Raw genomic sequence first — 21,252 nt, forward strand, 5'->3', positions numbered from 1 at the left:
TTACAGGGCTATGGGGAAAGAGCAGGGGAGTGGGACTAACTGGATTGCTCTTGTAAAGAGCCGGCATGTGCCGAATGGCCTCCTTCTGTGCTGTAACCATTCTATGATAACCCTTCCAATTTTTTTCCAGATTTTCAGTTTGCCACTTATTCCACTGTATTGTGTACATTTTAAGATTTTTGTTCCTCAGCATACAACATCTCTAGGCTTATCTAGTTACAAAATTATTTGAGAAATAAATTATTAAAGTAGGGTCTTAATATTCAGATATTTTGTTAACCTTCAGTGCATTAGATGTGAACTTGTCCACACCCATTCATTAGCTGTATCCTTTCCTGGTCATACTTTAGTGGGACCCTACTGTGTTTGCTGTATTACAACAGTGATGACACTTCAAAAGTTCTTCATTGGCAGTAAAGGGCTTTAGAACATCCTGAGATCATGAAAGGCATTATATAAATGCAAGTCTTTATTTATTTTTTATTAGGTGTCAGCCCTGACTCAGTGGTAGCACTCTCACCTGAGTCAGAAGGTTGTGGGTTCAAGTCCCACTCCAGAGACTTGAGCACAAAATGTGGGCTGAAATCCAGTGCAGTACTGAGAGAGTTCTGCACTGTCGGAGGTGCCTTCTTTCAGATGAGATGTTAAACCGAGGCCCTGTCTGCGCTCTCAGGTGGACGTAAAAGATTCCATGGCACTATTTCGAAGAGGAGCAGGGGAACTCTCCCCAGTGCCCTGGTCAATATTTATCCCTCAAACAACGTCACTGAAACAGATTATCTGATCGTTATCACATTGCTGTTTGTGGGACATTGATGTGTGCAAATTGGTGCCGTGCAAATTGGTACAACAGTGATTACACTTTAAAATTACTTCATTGGCTGCAAGGCGCTCTGGGATATCCTGAGGTTGCGAAAAGCGCTTTTTTTTAATATTCGTTCATGGGATGTGGGCGTCGTTGGTGAGGCCGACATTTATTGCCCATCCCTAATTGCCCCTGAGAAGGTGGTGGTGAGCCGCCTTCTTGAACCGCTGCAGTCGGTGTGGTGAAGGTTCTCCCACAGTGCTGTTAGGTAGGGAGTTCCAGGATTTTGACCCAGCGACAATGAAGGAACGGCGATATATTTCCAAGTCGGGATGATGTGTGACTTGGAGGGGAACGTGCAGATGGTGTTGTTCCCATGTACCTGCTGCTCTTGTCCTTCTAGGTGGTAGAGGTCACGGGTTTGGGAGGTGCTGTTTAAGAAGCCTTGGCGAGTTGCTGCAGTGCATCCTGTGGATGGTACACACTGCAGCCACAGTGCGCCGGTGGTGAAGGGAGTGAATGTTTAGGGTGGTGGATGGGGTGCCAATCAAGTGGGCTGCTTTGTCCTGAATGGTGTCGAGCTTCTTGAGTGTTGTTGGAGCTGCACTCATCCAGGCAAGTGGAGAGTATTCCATCACACTCCTGACTTGTGCCTTGTAGATGGTGGAAAGGCTTTGGGGAGTCAGGAGGTGAGTCACTCGCCGCAGAATACCCAGGCTCTGACCTGCTCTCGTAGCCACAGTATTTATATGGCTGGTCCAGTTAAGTTTCTGGTCAATGGTGACCCCCAGGATGTTGATGGTGGGGGATTCGGCGATGGTAATGTCGTTGAATGTCAAGGGGAGGTGGTTAGACTCTCTCTTGTTGGAGATGGTCATTGCCTGGCACTTGTCTGGTGCAAATGTTACTTGCCACTTATCAGCCCAAGCCTGGATGTTGTCCAGGTCTTGCTGCATGCGGGCTCGGACTGCTTCATTATTTGAGGGGTTGCGAATGGAACTGAACACTGTGCAATTATCAGCGAACATCCCCATTTCTGACCTTATGATGGAGGGAAGGTCATTGATGAAGCAGCTGAAGATGGTTGGGCCTAGGACACTGCCCTGAGGAACTCCTGCAGCAATGCCCTGGGGCTGAGATGATTGGCCTCCAACAACCACTACCATCTTCCTTTGTGCTAGGTATGACTCCAACCACTGGAGAGTTTTCCCCCTGATTCCCATTGACTTCAATTTTACTAGGGCTCCTTGGTGCCACACTTGGTCAAATGCTGCCTTTATGTCAAGGGCAGTCACTCTCACCTCAACTCTGGAATTCAGCTCTTTTGTCCATGTTTGGACCAAGGCTGTATTCAGGTCTGGAGCTGAATGTTCCTGGCGGAACCCAAACTGAGCATCAGTGAGCAGGTTATTGGTGAGTAAGTGCCGCTTGATAGCACTGTCGACGACACCTTCCATCACTTTGCTGATGATTGAGAGTAGACTGATGGGGCGGTAATTGGCCGGATTGGATTTGTCCTGCTTTTTGTGGACAGGACATACCTGGGCAATTTTCCACATTGTCGGGTAGATGCCAGTGTTGTAGCTGTACTGGAACAGCTTGGCTAGAGGCGCAGCTAGTTCTGGAGCACAAGTCTTCAGCACTACAGCCGGGATGTTGTCGGGGCCCATAGCCTTTGCTGTATCCAGTGCACTCAGCTGTTTCTTGATATCACGTGGAGTAAAGCAAATTGGCTGAAGACTGGCTTCTGTGATGGTGGGGTTATCAGGAGGAAGCCGAGATGGATCATCCACTCGGCACTTCTGGCTGAAGATGGTTGCAGACGCTTGAGCCTTGTCTTTTGCACTCACGTGCTGAACTCCGCCATCATTGAGGATGGGAATGTTTACAGAGCCTCCTCCTCCCGTTAGTTGTTTAATTATCCACCACCATTCACGACTCGGTGTGGCAGGACTGCAGACCTTTGATCTGTTCCATTGGTTGTGGAATCGCTTAGCTCTGTCTATAGCATGTTGCTTCCGCTGTTTAGCATGCATGTAGTCCTGAGTTGTCGCTTCACCAGGTTGGCACCTCATTTTTAGGTATGCCTGGTGCTGCTCCTGGCATGCTCTTCTATACTCCTCATTGAACTAGGGTTGATCCCCTGGCTTGTTGGTAATGTTGGTAATGGTAGAGTGAGGAATATGCCGGGCCATGAGGTTACAGATTGTGCTGGAATACAATTCTGCTGCTGCTGCTGATGGCCCACAGCATGCTGCTAGATGTGTTCTGAATCTATCCCATTTAGCACGGTGGTAGTACCACACAACACATTGGCTGGTGTCCTCAGTGCGAAGACGGGACTTCATCTCCAAGAGGACCGTGCGGTGGTCACTCCTACCAATACTGTCATGGACAGATGCATTTGCGACAGGTAGATTGGTGAGGACGAGATCAAGTAGGTTTTTCCCTCGTGTTGGTTCGCTCACCACCTGCCGCAGGCCCAGTTTGGCAGCTGTGCCCTTCAGGACTCGGCCAGCTCGGTCAGTAGTGGTGCTACCGAGCCACTCTTGGTGTTGGACATTGAAGTCCCCCACCCAGAGTACATTCTGTGCCCTTGCAACCCTCAGTGCTTCCTCCAAGTGATCTTCAACATGGAGAAGTACTGATTCATCAGCTGAGGGAGGACGGTAGGTGGTAATCAGCAGGAGGTTTCCTTGCCCATGTTTGACCTGATGCCATATATAAATGCAAGTCTTTTTTAATTACAGAAAATATTTACTATTTGCTTCCTAATAGTCCCAAAGACTATCTCCCTGTTTGCCCTTTCAGTATTTTCAGCATTGTTAAGGTTAACTTAACTGGACCAGCCACATAAGTACTGTGTCTACAAGAACAGGTCAGAGGCTGGGTATTCTGCAGTGAGCGACTCTCCTCCTGACTCCCCAAAGCCTTTCCACCATCTATAAGGCACAAGTCAGGAGTGTGATGGAATACTCTCCACTTGCTTGGATGAGTGCAGCTCCAACAACACTCAAGAAGCTCAACACCATCCAGGACAAAGCATCCCGCTTGATTGGCACCCCATCCACCACCCTAAACATTCACTCCCTTCAGCACCGGCGCACAGTGGCTGCAGTATGTACCATCTAGAAGATGAACTGCAGCAACTCGCCAAGGCTTCTTTGACAGCACCTCCCAAACCCGCGACCTCTACCTAGAAGGACAAGGACAAGGGCAGCAGGCGCATGGGATCACCACACCTGCACGTTCTCCTCCAAGTCACACACCATCCCGACTTGGAAATATATCGCTGTTATCTCATTGTCGCTGGGTCAAAATCCTGGAACTCTCTACCTAACAGCACTGTGGGAGAACCTTCACCACATGGACTGCAGCGGTTCCAGAAAGCGGCTCACCACCACCTTCTCAGGGGCAATTAGAGATGGGCAATAAACACTGGCCTTGCCAGCGGTGCCCACATCCCATGAATGAATAATAATAAAAATAACCAATGCAATTTTTGAATGTCTTTTTAGGTCTGTTCTGGGGCTTGCGATGGTAAACTATTGCAGAAAACAAACTCGGATGTGTGGAGCAGCTTGGCCTGTTAGCACCTCATCCTCTCTGTTCCTGACAACCTCCTTCACCTCCTCTGGAGGGTGCAAATATTTACAGTTCCAGTTATGCCTCAAATGCCTCTCAAATGTGAGCTTGCACTCATTTTTCTCTCTCTGTGGAACATTTTCCTTTTTTAGCTGGGAACATAATGAGCTCGAAGTTCGAAGCAGTATTACAGAATGTATAAGGAAACAAATATCTCATCTCCACTAACCCAAATTCGTGTGAAGGTTACTGTTTCTGACCCAAATAACAGATCTGTGAAGATAGCTTTCTTAGTTCCCTTTATCCCAAATACATGTGGGGATCACTATTTAACTAAATAAGCAATGTACAGGCTAGATCTTATATTTTAGAAAATCCCCATCTATAAATGTGGAATTTAAAAAGAACAAGCATATCGCAATATTTATAATTGGTTCCCTCTAACATCAGCTTTACAATAATATTTTACTGGAATGGTTAAGACACAGGTCTTATCCTACAAGAAGATAATGAGCTGAATTTTGTTGTGAAAATAACAGCAAGGCTAACAACGCTCACCATTATTTCTGTGCAAATGGTACTGTAACTTCCGGCAACTGCACATGAACAGTTAAACACGGAAATACAGTTGCTGTACCAGATGCTCCTCCGTAAGCGCCACAAAGACAGCATCTCACCGTCTGGCTCCCCATTCAAATGAATGGAATAGCATGAAGTTCCTGCATTGACATTGCAGATACAGACTAATCTCACCAGAAAAGTTAGGGCTTGTTCATTCTGATGTAAGTACCTTTTTAATGGCATATTAAGCTTAATGACTGCCAAACAACCTCTCTGGCAGTGAAAATTAACTTTAACAAGTGTGGGGTCTCATTCCTTCAGAGTTTAATTGTTGTTGGACAACTTTTTTAAAAAAAATAATGTTTTACTTTTTCTTTCTGTCTCTTTTGTCACTGTCTCTTAATTCAATATTTCTTTCCCTCTATTTATTTTGCTTTCTGTACCTGATTTGACATCAAATTCACTTTCTATCTTATTTTTCCTGGTTCTGACTCTACGCTGTTATTAATGATTCTTCAATCTGATTCTTCAATCCCTGATTTTAATTGTTCCATCATTGGCGGCCGTGCCTTGAGCTGTCTAGGCCTTAAGCTCTGGAATTCCCTCCCAAACCTCTCCGCCTCTCTACCCTCCTTTAAGACGCTCCTTAAAACCTACCTCTTTGACCAAGCTTTTGGTCACCTGTCCTAACATCATCTTATGTGGCTTGGTGTCAAATTTTGTATGAAAACGCTCCTGAGAAATGCCTTGGGAAGTTTAACTACGTTAAATACGTTATATAAATGCAAGTTGTTGTTGTTAAGGGGATACACAGTTGCTTGCCCTGTTCACACAGGTCCCAGGTGGCCTGTAGATGGCGCAGTTCTTTTTGGCTCTAATTTTCAGGAACTTGCTTTGCTAAAGCCCATAGAAAGTCTGTGGGTAAGAGCAAGTCTAAAGAACATTGGGAGCAATTCGTTCGCCACTCAAAGCAAAATCCGGCCTAATGAAATGAACACTCTCCTTTTCAAAATATCATTTCACAAAGTGACAGTCCTTTTACTGGTGCCCCACACTAATATAAACAGTCCAGAGTCGTTACTGACCCGGTCCTACCATACCAGAACCGTATTGTTTCTGTAATGAGTATTTCTCTCTCCCACTGTCTGATAAACCTGCCTAATGTGTGTCAAGTGCTGATTAAAGCAATGCCTACTCTGATGATGGGGGACTTCTGGTCGCAATTGTACAAGCTAAGCTCCGAAACTCTACACTCTGTAAGTGGCGTTTGGAGAACTGAATTATAAAAGAGTTGTTTTCAGATCATTCAGAACAGCAAACGATATCATATTTAATTTCTGCCACTTGGGACGAATGCTGGTTTCAAATTAATAATGTGGTAATTGTGGGTCCTCGTATATTTAAAAAACAACACCAAACCACCACCAGAGAGCCAAGGGAAAGAACTGATATATTTCCGCGGGTCGCTGCCAGGATGTATCACAAAGAAGCTGTCTATAAATGTGGCAAATGTGAGTCAGTAATTACAGACTGGAGACTTTGTCCAGATTCTTTGTTGCCCTGCAGCAGCTGCTATCAATTGGGAACTGATGCATCCACGTTGCTGAAAAACACCAAACGGTGGGTTGATGAGAATATGTGTGTGCGCCTTTCGCACTCCGTGCACTTCCATTTAAAGTCACACAAGATATGTCAGCTGTACAGTTTCACAGCTACAAACACCCTGCAGACTGCGATAGTGTTTTGTGCACAATACTGTGTATTGTGGGTGGGTGGGTGAGTGGGGGAGTACTAAATGGAGATTATAATTTTCCGTTCTTGGAAATAAGCGAACTTTGCTGGCAAGATGATTTGTTTTTTTTCGCACTCATTAGAAAAATCACCAGTCTGAGATAATAGATTTTGTACGAGACTCCTTCCTGGCATGAATAAAGCTTCAAGAAATCAGAATATGTGTGGGGAAAAAACACGGAGGCTGTTGATGTTTTTGAGGCAGATTAAAAAATAATTGTTCATGTATCAAGTTGACTTAGAACATAGACAGTAACCGTCTGATTTATGTACACGTAGATTTGGAGAAAGTCGCTGGGGCTACACAATTCCTCTAATCTTCCCCCATATTGCAGTAATATTCATACACCCAGCTCACCTCTAGAGACAGTTATTAAGACCGTTTTAAATTGATCTTTCAGCAATTGAACGACACATTTCTGACATAATGCAATAAGCTAAAGACCGGCTCATAAAAGTGTTCACAAAGGTTATTCATCATCTCCCCTCTTTGTTTACTGGGACTGGGTATTAAGTACATGAATATGCACAGCTCGTCAGATTTTACGGTTTAATATTTTACTTGTGCGGTTTATGAGTAAGAAATCATCATGGCGGGTATATTAAAGAGAAAGCAGTTCGTCTTTACCTGATTACACAGTTTAATTGAAACACTTTTTAAAAAATAAACCCCTAGTGAAAAGGAATACTGTCTCCATTTACACTTTTGGAACTGTCAAATGAGGGAACAGGTGTTTTCCCAGTCAGCAATGTTATTACAAATTGCATCCGACCCCTGTCTTCAGCACAAAGAACCCTATGTCTCGTGTGCATGACTTAGTGACATTCCCTTTTTGAAACGAGTCAATTAAACGCGTGTGTACAAAAGCGGCATTGGTTTGATGAAAGAGTGGATTCACACGTCGAAGATTGCTTAAGGAACGTGTGTTTAAACAAACGGTACATCTGAAAGTCTGAACTTTAACTGCAAGGGACGTATACACCCGATAATGCAGCACAGCTTCAGTACTGCGGTGAAACACATGATCTCGATTGAAGCTTCCGTGTAGTATTGAGGTGCATTGTCAGAGGTGACATCTTTAGATGAGATATTAAACCAGGCTCATTCAGATTCCACGCCACTTTTTTTCTTAAAGAGAAGCTCTCCAGTGTCCTGGACAATATTCTTCTCTCAACCACCATTAACAAAACAGATTAACTGGTCACTTATTAAGGTGCTGTTTGAGACCTTGCCTCTTATTTCAGGAAGCAGAAAAATATTTAAATTCATATAAAATTTGCCGATGGTACCAAGCTCTGAGGCCAGATGGCAAATATAAAGCAGATAAATAGCATTCAATAAGATCTGGACCAATTAAGCAGATGGGCCAAGGAATGGCAGAAATAGATTTTAACACAGAAAACTTGTACAATTGTGGTCACATCGTTCATTTAAGGGATTTGGCAAACCCATCAGGATGATTATTAAATTCCTCTCCTTAATGGAGGATGCCATTAATATTTCAGGGAAGTGGCACTCTGCCCAAACTGAGAATTTCATTATAACAGTAATTTAAATTACTATCATTAAATTGGATGCAACAAAATAACCAGTGTCTTGTGTTGCCCATTGGCTAATGAACTGGTGAACATTGGACTCCAGCACCCTAAGGTCCCCTAAGTGTGCACCAAAGTTAGAAACATACACAAGAAATCAGATAGTTTGTTCAGTGAACATGAAACATGTTTAAGTAAATACCCATTTGTTTTGTAAAAAAAACATTTTATAGAAAGAAAGCTATATATAGATATTTATATTGAAAGTTTTACATATGCTTACGTGAAGGTGACATCACACCATTTCCACATAGATATTAGGTTTCAGCTGAGGAGGTTTAAATTTCCGATTTACTTACATTATACTTAACTTTAAGACCTCCAAGTTCTTGAGATTTATGTCTCCAATGTAAAAGGTGTTGTGGCAATATGCACCACAGGTACATTCCCTTCACATTGTCTTTTTCCCTGGGGCGATTACCCCCTCTTCTCGATGCTGGCTGCAGTCCTGGCCTAATCCCTTTCCTCTAAGGAAATTTGAGGTGCAGTCACATTTCTGGCCCCTTCCCCTCCACATCAGCTATCACCTACAGTCCCAAATACACTTATTATTCTCTGGTCTGCAATGCTAGCCAGATCCTTCCCCAGGCTAGTGCCATACACCTATTGGTAGAAAATGTGACTTGAGGCTTGGAGCCCTCCCACTACCTGCCATTGACACCGATAGTCTGAATAAACCGACAACCCCATTGGTCTTTGGCTCTGACCGGATCCCTTACTCAATCAGACATGCCATTGACAAAAGAAAAGAGAGAGCAAGAGCACAGAGAATGAAGCAGAAAAGAGAGAGAGAAAGAGAAGCAGAAGGTAAGAGAAAGAGAGAACCAGAAGGGGAGAGAAACAGAATCAGTGCAAGAGTGAGTGAGACAACCAGAAAAGGAGAAAGAGAAAGAGATGCAAAAACACAAAGACAACAGACACAGATAAGAAAGAGAACAAATGCTGCAACTTACCATGAGCAACTTCCAATCCACTAGTATATAGAAAAATATATACCCTTTACCCTCACTAACACATGAGATTATAATGTCTTTGTTCCATTCACAAATATACACAATACTGGCTAATGAGCTTTGAGAGGCCCTAGCACTTGATAAATGGTGGTAGTCTGAACTGAAGGTTACTTCAGACACATGGGACCTGGATGTTGACTCCAGAAACCGACAGAAAGGCCTTTAAATGTCTCAAGAGTGCTCTGAATGGCAAAACACGACAACAGTCTAGAGGTGGATTGCAGGTTTTGCAGATTGATTAGACAGTCAGTCTACTCCATCAATTGTATCTAGCCCAATTGCATAATATTTTGCAATGTAATCATGTCAATGTATACCTGAGTGTTTCTAGCCTGATTCAGCAGCTATTTATTCTCCTCCCTCACACCCTCGGAGGATACTAGGGGTTAAAGGGCCAGCATCAACTTCACATGGATGATGTTGTTAAAGTTTAGGCTTGCTTTCAACACTCTTACCTTGCTTCTGTGGCAAAAAGGCAGTTTCCATATGTAGACTTACATCTCCTGATGAAACTTGCAACCTTTTGTGTGATGTGACTGGGATAACATTCCACAGGAGGAACACTTACTCTTTTACCATGATATTTGACACTGAATATTATATGGCTACCCACCATGTTCTTCTGTCCACTTCAAAAGGTGGTGAGTACCATATTGTAAGAATGTATCTCTCAGATCAAAACTAAGATTCAAATTTATTGGCATGTAGGTTCCTTACACAGGAGCAGAAATATGCAGCAAGAAACCAACAGTAAAATACTTGATGTACGATCTAAACAGTTTCAAAACAGTAAAGAATCTTTAGCAATCCTTTCCCATAATGTTTAAGCTGAATTTCTGGTAAAATGTTATGCAGATAATCTATGCCACAGAACTCCTTTTGCCTGCTCAACATGAAAACAGGCAGCCAAAACAGGGAACTAAAGACCCCAGGACTGCTGCCTAACTACAGTCATCTTTTTTTTAAGTGGAGGCAGGCTCCTTTGAAGAAAATTCAGATTCTTTCTTAATAGTCAGGGAATAAGAATATCAAATATTTCTACAACTCAATTAAATAGAGTGTGTACAACCTTTTCTTAGCTAATGAATCATTTGCTGTTGACTCCTGGCCACAATAGAAATTATTAGGAATGTTGGATGTAAGTCTGTGTATTCACATACATTGACGTTGAAAGAATTCTGAGATTGGCCAAACAAACTTGACCTGAATAGATTCTGATTACATATAGTAACACTACCAGTAACTGGTTGCTTCCTTTCAAAAATAACTATCTCTGGACAATTTTGTGTATTGTTTTTCTCTCCACAAAGATAAAAGAACTGTTTTAGGATTCAAGCTACACAAAGATAGCCCTTAAATCACATTAGTCTGTCTATCTATTTAAAAAGAATGCAACATAGAAATTGTTCTTGTTTGAGGAACAGTGGAGCTCTCCTTCTGTCACAAATTTGTCTCCTGCTCCTCTGGCTTTCACTGTATAATTTGGAGAAGGCCCCTGGAGTGATAGATGTTGGGTTTTCCCATTGTTTGACAGCTCAGAGAGAAATCTGATCCATGGGTTGTTTTGTTCAGTGGCCATTGATGATTCCCCTCACTTGAGGATTCACCACTTCCATTTGATCAATTATTGCCCTCCTTCAAGATGATTATAGCCTGAGATATGGATGCCATGAAGCTCGATGAAGATAACTAAGCTATGGACATATGAAGAACATTGTTCAATTAATTGTTTCGGACTGAACAGTCATTGAAAATGCAGAAAGTGGAGAGCCATATAATATATTCAGTTCAAGTGTGGTCACACAAGACTTTATTCCAGTGAATTAATAATTCAAACTAATATCTGATTGGGTATTTCATTATGGAGTAGAGGGATTATGTCAGATATCATTGTCCATGCCTGTTTTTCCTTTTCTGTGTTTGGTATAGTCAGCATAGCTTGAGGAATGCATGTTTAGAAATGATGAATTGCTTCACCAAATGAAAGCATTCCTCTGTAAAGTTGTGACACCTTTCCTCTGTCCTTTACTACCACCAACATGTAATATCATGTTCATCAGAATACATTCATCTCCTCAACGAGTTGGTGGATTTGAATAATTCAAACTGATATCTGATTGGGTATCTAATCTTACCATGGCAGTAACTTAACATGCCAGGCTGTTGGAATTTGCAATGTTCCTATCCGGGCAGAAACTGAATGTGTTTGCCGCCCCAGAACCATCTAAAGTGCCTGAAGCTTGGCAGTCCAAAAAGCGGCCCATTAATTACAAAGATTTTTTTTTCTAGACATTTGAAATAGATTTGGGCAATCATGCATGGTGAGAATGAATTAAAGTGTTTGAAATTATACTGCAAATAAAGAGAATGTTAAATGTGAATGCATATTCAAAAAAGAATTACTCAATTATAGGACATGTTTGAATAAAGATCATATTGGGAATTTGATAATGGATTTATAAATGTAAATGCCCCAAATTAAAATATTTTCATTTAGCCAAGCACTTTAATTTGATTGACTATAGACCAACTAAGACTACGGTTATACTAGAAATGCCAGTGTGAGACTGGTACATGTTTGGTTGTGCATCGGGCATATACACCAAAGTTACACTCACACAGCATTGATAGCATTTTTGTCTGTTTGAAAACCAATTTGGACTTCCCACATGTGCAGATAATGGAAGTAGGTATGATGATGCAGACACTGGCAGCTACATGTGCACAGCTTATTTAAATGGAGTTTCTGCTGACACAATGTAAACTTTAGAAATGTGTTTATGAATAGACGTCAATAAAAAGAAAGTTACATCAAGTAGCATCGAAACTACAGCACAGAAACAGGCCTTTCAGCCCAGCTGATCTATGCCAGTGTTTATGCTCCACAGAAGCCTCCTCCCTCTCTACTTCATCTAACCCCATCAACATATGCTTCTATTCCTTTCTTCCTCATGTGTTTATCGAGCTTCCCCTTAAATGCACCTATACTATTTGCCTCAACTATTCCTTGTGGTAGCGCGTTCAACATTCTTACCACTCTTTGGGTAAAGAATTATCTTAAAGACCTCTATCAAGTCCCCCCTCAGCCTTCTCTTTTCTAGAGAAAATAGCCCCCGCCTGTTCCGCCTTTCCTGATAAGTATATCCTTTCAGTTCTGGTATCATCCTTGAGAATCTTTTTTGTACCATCTCCAATGCCTCTATATCCTTTCTATAACATGGATGCCAGAACTGTGCACAGTACACCAACTCTGGCTTAACCAAGATTCCATACAAGTTTAATATAACTTCTCTGCTTTTCAATTTTATCCCTCTAGAAATGAACCCCAGTGTTTGATTTGCCTTTTTTATGGCCTTATTAACCTATGTTGCTACTTTTAGTGATTTGTGTATCTGTAGCCCTAGATGCCTTTGCTTCTCTATTCTATTTAGACTCTTATTATCCAAGCAGTATGTGACCTCCTTATTCTTCCTATCAAAATACACCACCTCACACTTATCTATATTGAAGTTAATTTGCTAATTACATGCCTATTCTGCAAGTTTATTAATGTCCTTTTGCATTTTGGTGAATTCTTCCTTTGTATTAACTACAACCCCCCCCAATTTGGTGTCATTTGCAAATTTTGAAATTGTACTTCCAATTCCCAAATCCAAATTGTTAATGTAAATTGAGAACAACAGTGGTCCCAGCACTGATCCCTGTGGAACACCTTTTGCCAGTCAGAGTAGCTACCCTTACACCCGACACTTTGTTTTCTGTTTTGTAGCCAACTTGCTATCCTTTCTGCTACCTGTCCCCTGATTCCACATGCTCTGACGTTGGTCATGAGTCCATAATGCGGTACCTTATCAAAGGTCTTTTGGAAATCCAAATATATTACACCTACTGCATTACCCTTGTCTACTCTTTCTGTTGCATCAAAGAATTCAATAAAGTTGGTCAAGCATGACTTTCCCTTCTGAAATCAGTGCTGAATATTCTTTATTATATTTTCATTTTCTGGATGTTTTTCTATTACATCTTTGAATAAAGATTCCATCATCTTTCCTACCACCAATGTTAAGCTAACTGGTCTATTGTTCCCTGGACTTGTTCTATCTCCGTTTTTAAATATAGGAATAACATTAGCTGTTCGCAAGTCCTCTGGCACTATACCCTTCTCCCTCTGCTGGAGAAATTAATGGGACTAAAAGCCGACAAATCCCCAGGACCTGATGGCCTACATCCTAGAGTTCTAAGAGAGGTGGCAGCAGAGATAGTGGATGCATTGGTTGTGGGGTTGATCTTCCAAAATTCCCTAGATTCTAAAATGGTCCCTGTGGATTGGAAGGTAGCAAATGTATACCACTATTCAAGAAAGGAGGGCGGGAGAAAATAGGGAATGACAGGCCAGTTAGCCTGACATCAGTAGTCGGGAAAATGCTAGAATCTATTATTAAGGACATGGTAACGGGGCACTTAGAAAATCATAAAATGATTAGACAGAGTCAACATAGTTTTATGAAAGGGAAATCGTGTTTGACAAATCCATTAAAGTTTTTTGAGGATGTAACTAGCAGGATAGATAAGAGGGAACCAGTGGATGTAGTATATTTGGATTTTCAAAAGGCATTTGATAAGGTGCCACACAAAAGGTTGTTACACAAGATAAGGGTTCATGGAGTTGGGGTAATATATTAGCATGGATAGAGAATTGGTTAACAGACAGAAAACAGAGAGTAAGAATAAATGGGCCATTTTCAGGTTAGCAGGCTGTAACTAGTGGGGTGTTGGAAGGATCAGTGCTTGGGCTTCAACTATTCACAATTTATATTAATGACTTAGACGAAGGGACTGAGTGTAATGTGCCTAAGTTTGCTGATGAAACAAAGCTAGGTGGGAAAGTTAGCTGTGAGGAGGACACAAAGAGTTTGCAAAGGAATATAGACAGCTTAAGTGAGCGGGCAAAAAGGTGGCAGATGGAGTATAATGTGGGGAAATGTGAGATTATTCACTTTGGCAGCAAGAATAGAAAAACAGAATATTTTTTAAATGGTGAGAAACTATTAAATGTTGGTGTTCAGATGGATTTGGGTGTCCTTGTACACGAAACACAAAAGGTTGGCATGCAGGTACAGCAAACAATTAGGAAGGCAAATGGTATGTTGGCCTTTATTGCAAGGGGGTTGGAGTACAAAAGTAAGGAAGTCTTGCTGCCATTGTGAGACCTCACCTGCAGTATTGTGTACAGTTTTGGTTTCCTTACCTAAGAAAGGATATACTTGCCTTAGAGGCGGTGCAACAAAGGTTCACTAGATTGATTCCTGGGATGAGAGGGTTGTACTATGAGGAGAGATTGAGTAGAATGGGTTTATATTCTCTGGAGTTTAGAAGAATAAGAGGTGATCTCACTGAAACGTATAAGATTCTAAGAGGGTTTGACGGGGTAGATGCTGAGAGGCTGTTTCCCCTGGCTGGAGAGTCTAGAACTAAGGGGCATAGTCTCAGGGTAAGGGGTTAGCCATTTAGGACTGAGATGAGGAGAAATTTCTTCACTCAGATGGTTGTGACTCTTTGGAATTCTCTACCCCAGAGGGCTGTGGATGCTCAGTCATTGAGTATATTCAAGACTGATATCGATAGATATTTGGACATGAAAGGAATCAAGGGATATGGGGACAGGGCAGGAAAGTGGAGATGAGGTCAAAGATCAGCCATGATCTTATTGAATGGTGGTTCAGGCTCGATGGGACGTATGGCCTACTCCTGCTCCTATTTCTGATGTTCTTATGTTCTAACAAATTTTTATATATATGTAATAGTGCCTCTGCAATTTCCTCCCTATCTTCTTTTAATATGCGCAGATGCAGTCTATCTAGACCAATGGTTTTATCCTCTCTAAGTTTGATTAGTTTATCAATTATCTCCCCCCTTTCTATCTTAAATGTTTTATATGTTTTTTGATCTCTTCTTCTAATGTCCCGCCCAACTTGTTAGTCTCCCTGGTAAATACCGAGGCAAAGTAACTATTTAATATTTCTACCATTTTGCTGTCATTACCTGTGAGTTTATCTTGTGCATCCATTAATGGGCTTATCCCTATCCTGATTTTTCTTTTGTTATTTATGTGTCTGTAGAATTCTTTACTATTTCTTTTTATATTCTTTGATAATTTAATTTCATTGTTCCTTTTTGCTTTCCTAATTGTTTTTTTGACTTCTTTCCTAACCGCTTCATTTTCCCTTTTGTCACCCTCTCCTTTATTATCCATGTACTTAGAGTATGCCTTTTTCATTAGTTTCAGTTTTACCCTTATCTCTTTATTCATCCATGGTGTTTCATTATTGTTTAGTTTGTTTTTGCTTTTTAGAGGAATATATTTTTCCTGAACTCTATTGATCACCGTTTTAAATATTTCCCACTGCTGTTCTATCTCTTTGTCTGTCAATTTTTTTCCGGTTTATCTTCCCTAGTTCTATTCTCATTAGCTTTTTTCCAATCTATTACTTTGGTCTTTGTCTTACTTATATCTTTCTCAATCATTATTTTAAATCTTATTATGTTATGATCGCTATTGCCTAGATGTTCCCCTATGCTGCCTTCTCTTATCTGCTCTGGCTCATTTCCTGATACTAGATCCAGCAATGATTCCTCTTTTCAAATGCAAAATACCACGGATGCTGGAAATCTGAAATAGAAAAACAGGAAATGCTGGAAATACTCAGCAAGTCAGGCAGCATCTGTGGAGAAAGAAACAGAGTTAACGTTTCAGGTCGATGAATATTTGTCAGAACTGGAAGAAATTAAAGGTTTAACAGTTTTTAAGCAAGTATAGAGCCAAGGAAAGGGGGGGGTGGTGGTGGAATGGGAGGAAAGAACAAAAAGTGATAGGGTGGAGGGCAGGAATGATTAAATGAGAAAAGGGATGATGGTGCAAGGCAAGGAGGGTGGTAATGGGACAAATAAAGAAACAAAAGATTTGTCGAGAGGCGCTGTAAATGGTAACAGCAGAACCATTACCAGCATCCGTTGTCCGAACAAATGGGAGCAGTGGCTGCAGAGATAGTGGATGCATTGGTTTTGATCTTCCAGAATTCCCTAGATTCTGGAACGGTCCCCGTGGATTGGAAGGTAGCAAATGTAACCCCGCTATTCAAGAAAGGAGGGAGAGAGATAACAGAGAACAGGCCGGTTAGCCTGACATCAGTAGTAGGGAAAATGCTAGAATCTCTTATTAAGGATGTAGTAAAAGGGCACTTAGAAAATCATTAAATGGTTAGGCAGAGTCAACACAGTTTTATGAAAGGGAAATTGTGTTTGACAAATCTATTGGAGTTTTTTGAGGATCTAACTAGCAAGGTAGATAAGGGGGAACCAGTGGATGTAGTATATTTGGATTTTCAAAAGTCATTCAATGAAGTGCCACACAAGAGGTTGTTGCACAAGATTAGGGCTCATGGGATTAGGGGTATTATATTAGCATGGATTGAGGATTGGTTAACGGACAGAAAACAGAGAGTAGGAATAAGCAGGTCATTTTTGGGTTGGCAGGTTGTAACTAGTGGGGTGTTGCAAAGATCAGATGGGCTCCAGCTGTTTACAATCTATATCAATGACTTAGATGAGGGGACCCAGTGTAATGTATCCAAATTTGCTGACGATACAAAGCTAGGTGGGAAAGTAAGCTGTGAGGAGGACGCAAAGAGGCTTCAAATGGATATAGACAGGTTAAGTGAGAAGGTGGCAGATGGAGTATAATGTGACAAAATGTGAAATTATCTACTTTGGTAGGAAGAATAGAAATGCAGAATATTTTTTAAAAGGTGAGATACTAAAAAATGTTGGTAGTCAGAGGGATTTGGGTGTCCTTGTACATGAATCACCGAAAGTTAACATGCAGGTACTGCAAGCTATTAGGAAGGCATATAACATGTTAGCCTTTATTGCAAGTGGGTTGGAGTACAAAAGTAAGGAAGTCTTGCTGCAATTGTATAGGGCTCTGGTGAGACCTCACCTGGAGTATTGTGTACAGTTTTGGTCTCCTTACCTAAGGAAGGATATACTTGCCTTAGAGGCGGTGCAACAAAGGTTCACTTGATTGATTTCTGAGATGAGAGGTTGTCCTATGAGGAGAGATTGAGTAGAATGGGACTATATTCTCTGGAGTTTAGAAGAATGAGAGGTGATCTCATTGGAACGTATAAAATTCTTAGAGGGCTTGACAGGGTAGATGCTGAGAGGCTGTTTCCCCTGGCTGGAGAGTCTAGAACTAGAGGTCATAGTCTCAAGATAAGGGATCGGCCATTTAGGACTGAGATGAGTAAACATTTCTTCACTCAGAGCGTTGTGAATCTTTTGAACTCTGTACTCTAGAGGGCTGTGGTTGCTCAGTCATTGAGTATATTCAAGGCAGAGATCAATACATATTTGGATACAAAAGGAATCAAGGGATATGGGGATAGGGTGGGAAAGTGGAGTTGAGGTAGAACATCAGCCATGGTCTTATTGAATGGTGGAGCAGGCTTGAGGGGCTGTATGGCCTACCCCTGCTCCTATTTTTTTTAATCTAAATTTATGGAAATCAATGTTTAGTCCGGAAGGTTGTAAAGTGCCTAATCGAAAGATAAGGTGCTGTTCCTCGAGCTTCATTTGGGCTTCATTATTACAGTTAGGAGGCCAAGGACTGAGAGGTCAGAGAAGGAGTGGGACAGAGAATTAAAATGACAAGCGACCGTAATGTCAGGGTCACGCTTGCGGACTGAACGGAGGTGTTCAGCAAAGTGATCACCCAATCTGCATTTGGTCTCCCCAATATAGAGGAGTCCGCATCGTGAGCAGCAAATACAGTAGACTAAGTTGAAAGAAGTACAGGTAAATTGTATTTGGGATCTGGGACGGTGGGGAGGAGTTGAAAGGGCAGGTATTGCATCTCCTGCTCTTGCACGGGAAGGTGCCGTGGGAAGGGGAGCGGATGTTGGGGGTGATAAGAAACATAAGAAGTAGGAGCAGGAGTAGACTATACGGCCCCTTGAGCCTGCTCCGCCATTCAATAAGATCATGGCTGATCTTTGACCTCAACTCCACTTTCCTGCCCGATTCCCATATCCCTTGGTTCCCCTAGAGTCCAGATGGAACTCTAGTGATGGAAGAGTGTACCAGGGTGTCACAGAGGGAACGATCACTAACTCCTCTCCTCTGGAGATCTTCCCCTCACGACTTCCAACCTCATAGTCCCCCAACCCTGCATAGCCCGCTTTTATCTCCTTCCCAAGATCCACAAACAGGATTGTCCCGGTATACCCATCATTTCAGCCTGTTCTTGCCCCATGGAACTTATTTCTTCCTATCTCGACTCTATTTTTTCTCCCCTTGTCCAATCTCTTCCGACCTACATCCGTGACTCTCCCGACGCCCTCTGCCACTTTAACAGTTTCCAGTTTCCTGGCCCTAACCATCTTGATGGACGTCCAGTCCCTCTACACCTCCATCCACCACCACCAGCCACCTTGATTACACTTCCACCCCGCTTCCTATAATGTTTCTATTACATTCTCCCAGTTTCTCCATTTCCACCTCATTTGTTCTGACGATGCCACCTTCCACACCACTGCTTCTGATATGTCTTCCTTTTTCTTCATCTGAGGATTCCTCTCCACTGCAGTTGACAGGGCCCTCGACCGTGACCGCCCTATTTCCCGCACTTCCGCCCTCACCCCTTACCCTCCCTCCCAGAACCACGATAGGGTCCCCTTTCTCTTCACCTTTCACCCCAACAGCCTCCATATTCAACGGATGATTCTCAGCCATTTCCGCCACCTCCAGTGCAATGCCACCACCAAATACATCTTCTTTTCCCCTCCCCTTTCAGCATTCTGAAGGGACAGTTCTCTCCGCGACACCCTGGTCCACTCTTCCATTGCCCTCAATATCTGCTCCCCTTCCACGACACCTTCCCGTGCAAGAGCAGGAGATGCAACACCTGCCCTTTCATCTGCTTCTCCCTTGAATGGAAGCCCAACCAGTCCCCATCCACCACCACCCTCCTCCGCCTGGCTGAACTTGTTCTTACTTTGAACAACTTCTCCTTTGACTCCACTCACTTCTTCCAAATAAAAAGTGTCACTATGGAAACATGTATGGGTCCTAGCTATAACTACCTTTTTGTGGGATACATGGAACATTCTTTGTTCCTGTCCTACTCAGGTCCTCTCCCTCACCTCTTTTTAATGACTGTATTGATGCCATTTCCTGCTCTCGCCCCGAACTGGAAAATTTAATCAACTTTGCTTCCAATTTCCACCCTTCCCTTGCCTTCACATGGTCCATCTCCGACTCTTCCTTTCCCTTCCTTGACTTCTCTATCTCCATTTGTGGGGATAAGCTGTCAACCAATATCTACTACAAGCCCACCGACTCTCACAGCCACCTTGATTACACTTCCACCCCGCTTCCTATAATGTTTCTATTACATTCTCCCAGTTTCTCCATTTCCACCTCATTTGTTCTGACGATGCCACCTTCCACACCACTGCTTCTGATATGTCTTCCTTTTTCTTCATCTGAGGATTCCTCTCCACTGCAGTTGACAGGGCCCTCGACCGTGACCGCCCTATTTCCTGCACTTCCGCCCTCACCCCTTACCCTCCCTCCCAGAACCACGATAGGGTCCCCTTTCTCTTCACCTTTCACCCCAACAGCCTCCATATTCAACGGATGATTCTCAGCCATTTCCGCCACCTCCAGTGCAATGCCACCACCAAATACATCTTCTTTTCCCCTCCCCTTTCAGCATTCTGAAGGGACAGTTCTCTCCCCGACACCCTGGTCCACTCTTCCATTGCCCTCAATATCTGCTCCCCTTCCACGACACCTTCCCGTGCAAGAGCAGGAGATGCAACACCTGCCCTTTCATCTCCTCCCTTCCCACTGTCCAGGACCCCAAACACTCCTTCTAGGTGAAACAGCAATTAACTTGTACTTCTTTCAAATTAGTGTACTGTATTCACTGCTCACGATGCCATCACCTCAATGGATGTGGAGACCAAACGCAGATTGGGTGATCTCTTTACTGAACACCTCTGTTCAGTCCGCAAGCGTGACCCTGATCTGGTCGCTTGCCATTTTAATTCTCCATCCCACTCCCTCTCTCTAGACCCATCTTTTGTTTCTTTACTTGTCCCATTACCACTCTCCTTGCCATGCACCATCATCCCTTTTGTCATTTAATCACTCCTGCCCTCCACCATATCACAGACCTTCCCTTTTCTTCTTTCCTCCACTCCCCTTCCTTCCCAACTTTGCCTGGCTCTGTGCTTGCATAAAAACTGTTATAACTATAATTTCTTCCAGTTCTGATGAAAGGTCATCAACTTGAAATATTAACTCTGTTTTTTTCTCCACAGATGCTGCCTGACTTGCGGAGTATTTCCAGCATTGTCTGTGATTCCTCTCTTGTTGGGCTTCTCACATACTGGGTAAGAAAGGAGTCATGTACACACTGTAAAAACTCCATTCCCTTTTCTCCTTTCCCTACCTCTTCTCGCCAGTTTATTTGGGGTAGTTGAAATCCCCATGATTATTATTCTACGTTTTTTACACAATGCATAAATTTGTCTACATATTTCATCCTCCACTTCACTCCCACTATTAGGTGGTCTGTAGAATATACCTGCTAATGTGATCGATCCCTTCTTATCCTTTGTCTCAATCCACATTTTTCTATCTTAATGTTACTCATGTTCCTTTTTTCTATTGCCATTATGTTGTCTCTAATTAGTTACCCCCGCCCCCTGCCTTCTTCCTTCCCTATCCTTTCTAAATATGTTATATCCTGCAATATTTAACTGCCAGTCCTGTTCCTTATGTAAAGTGGAAGAGATTGGCTTATAATTATTTAGAATTACCTAGTCTGCTAATCTT

The sequence above is a fragment of the Heptranchias perlo genome, chromosome 16 (genome assembly GCF_035084215.1).
Source record: "Heptranchias perlo isolate sHepPer1 chromosome 16, sHepPer1.hap1, whole genome shotgun sequence".
NCBI classification, from domain to species: domain Eukaryota; kingdom Metazoa; phylum Chordata; class Chondrichthyes; order Hexanchiformes; family Hexanchidae; genus Heptranchias; species Heptranchias perlo.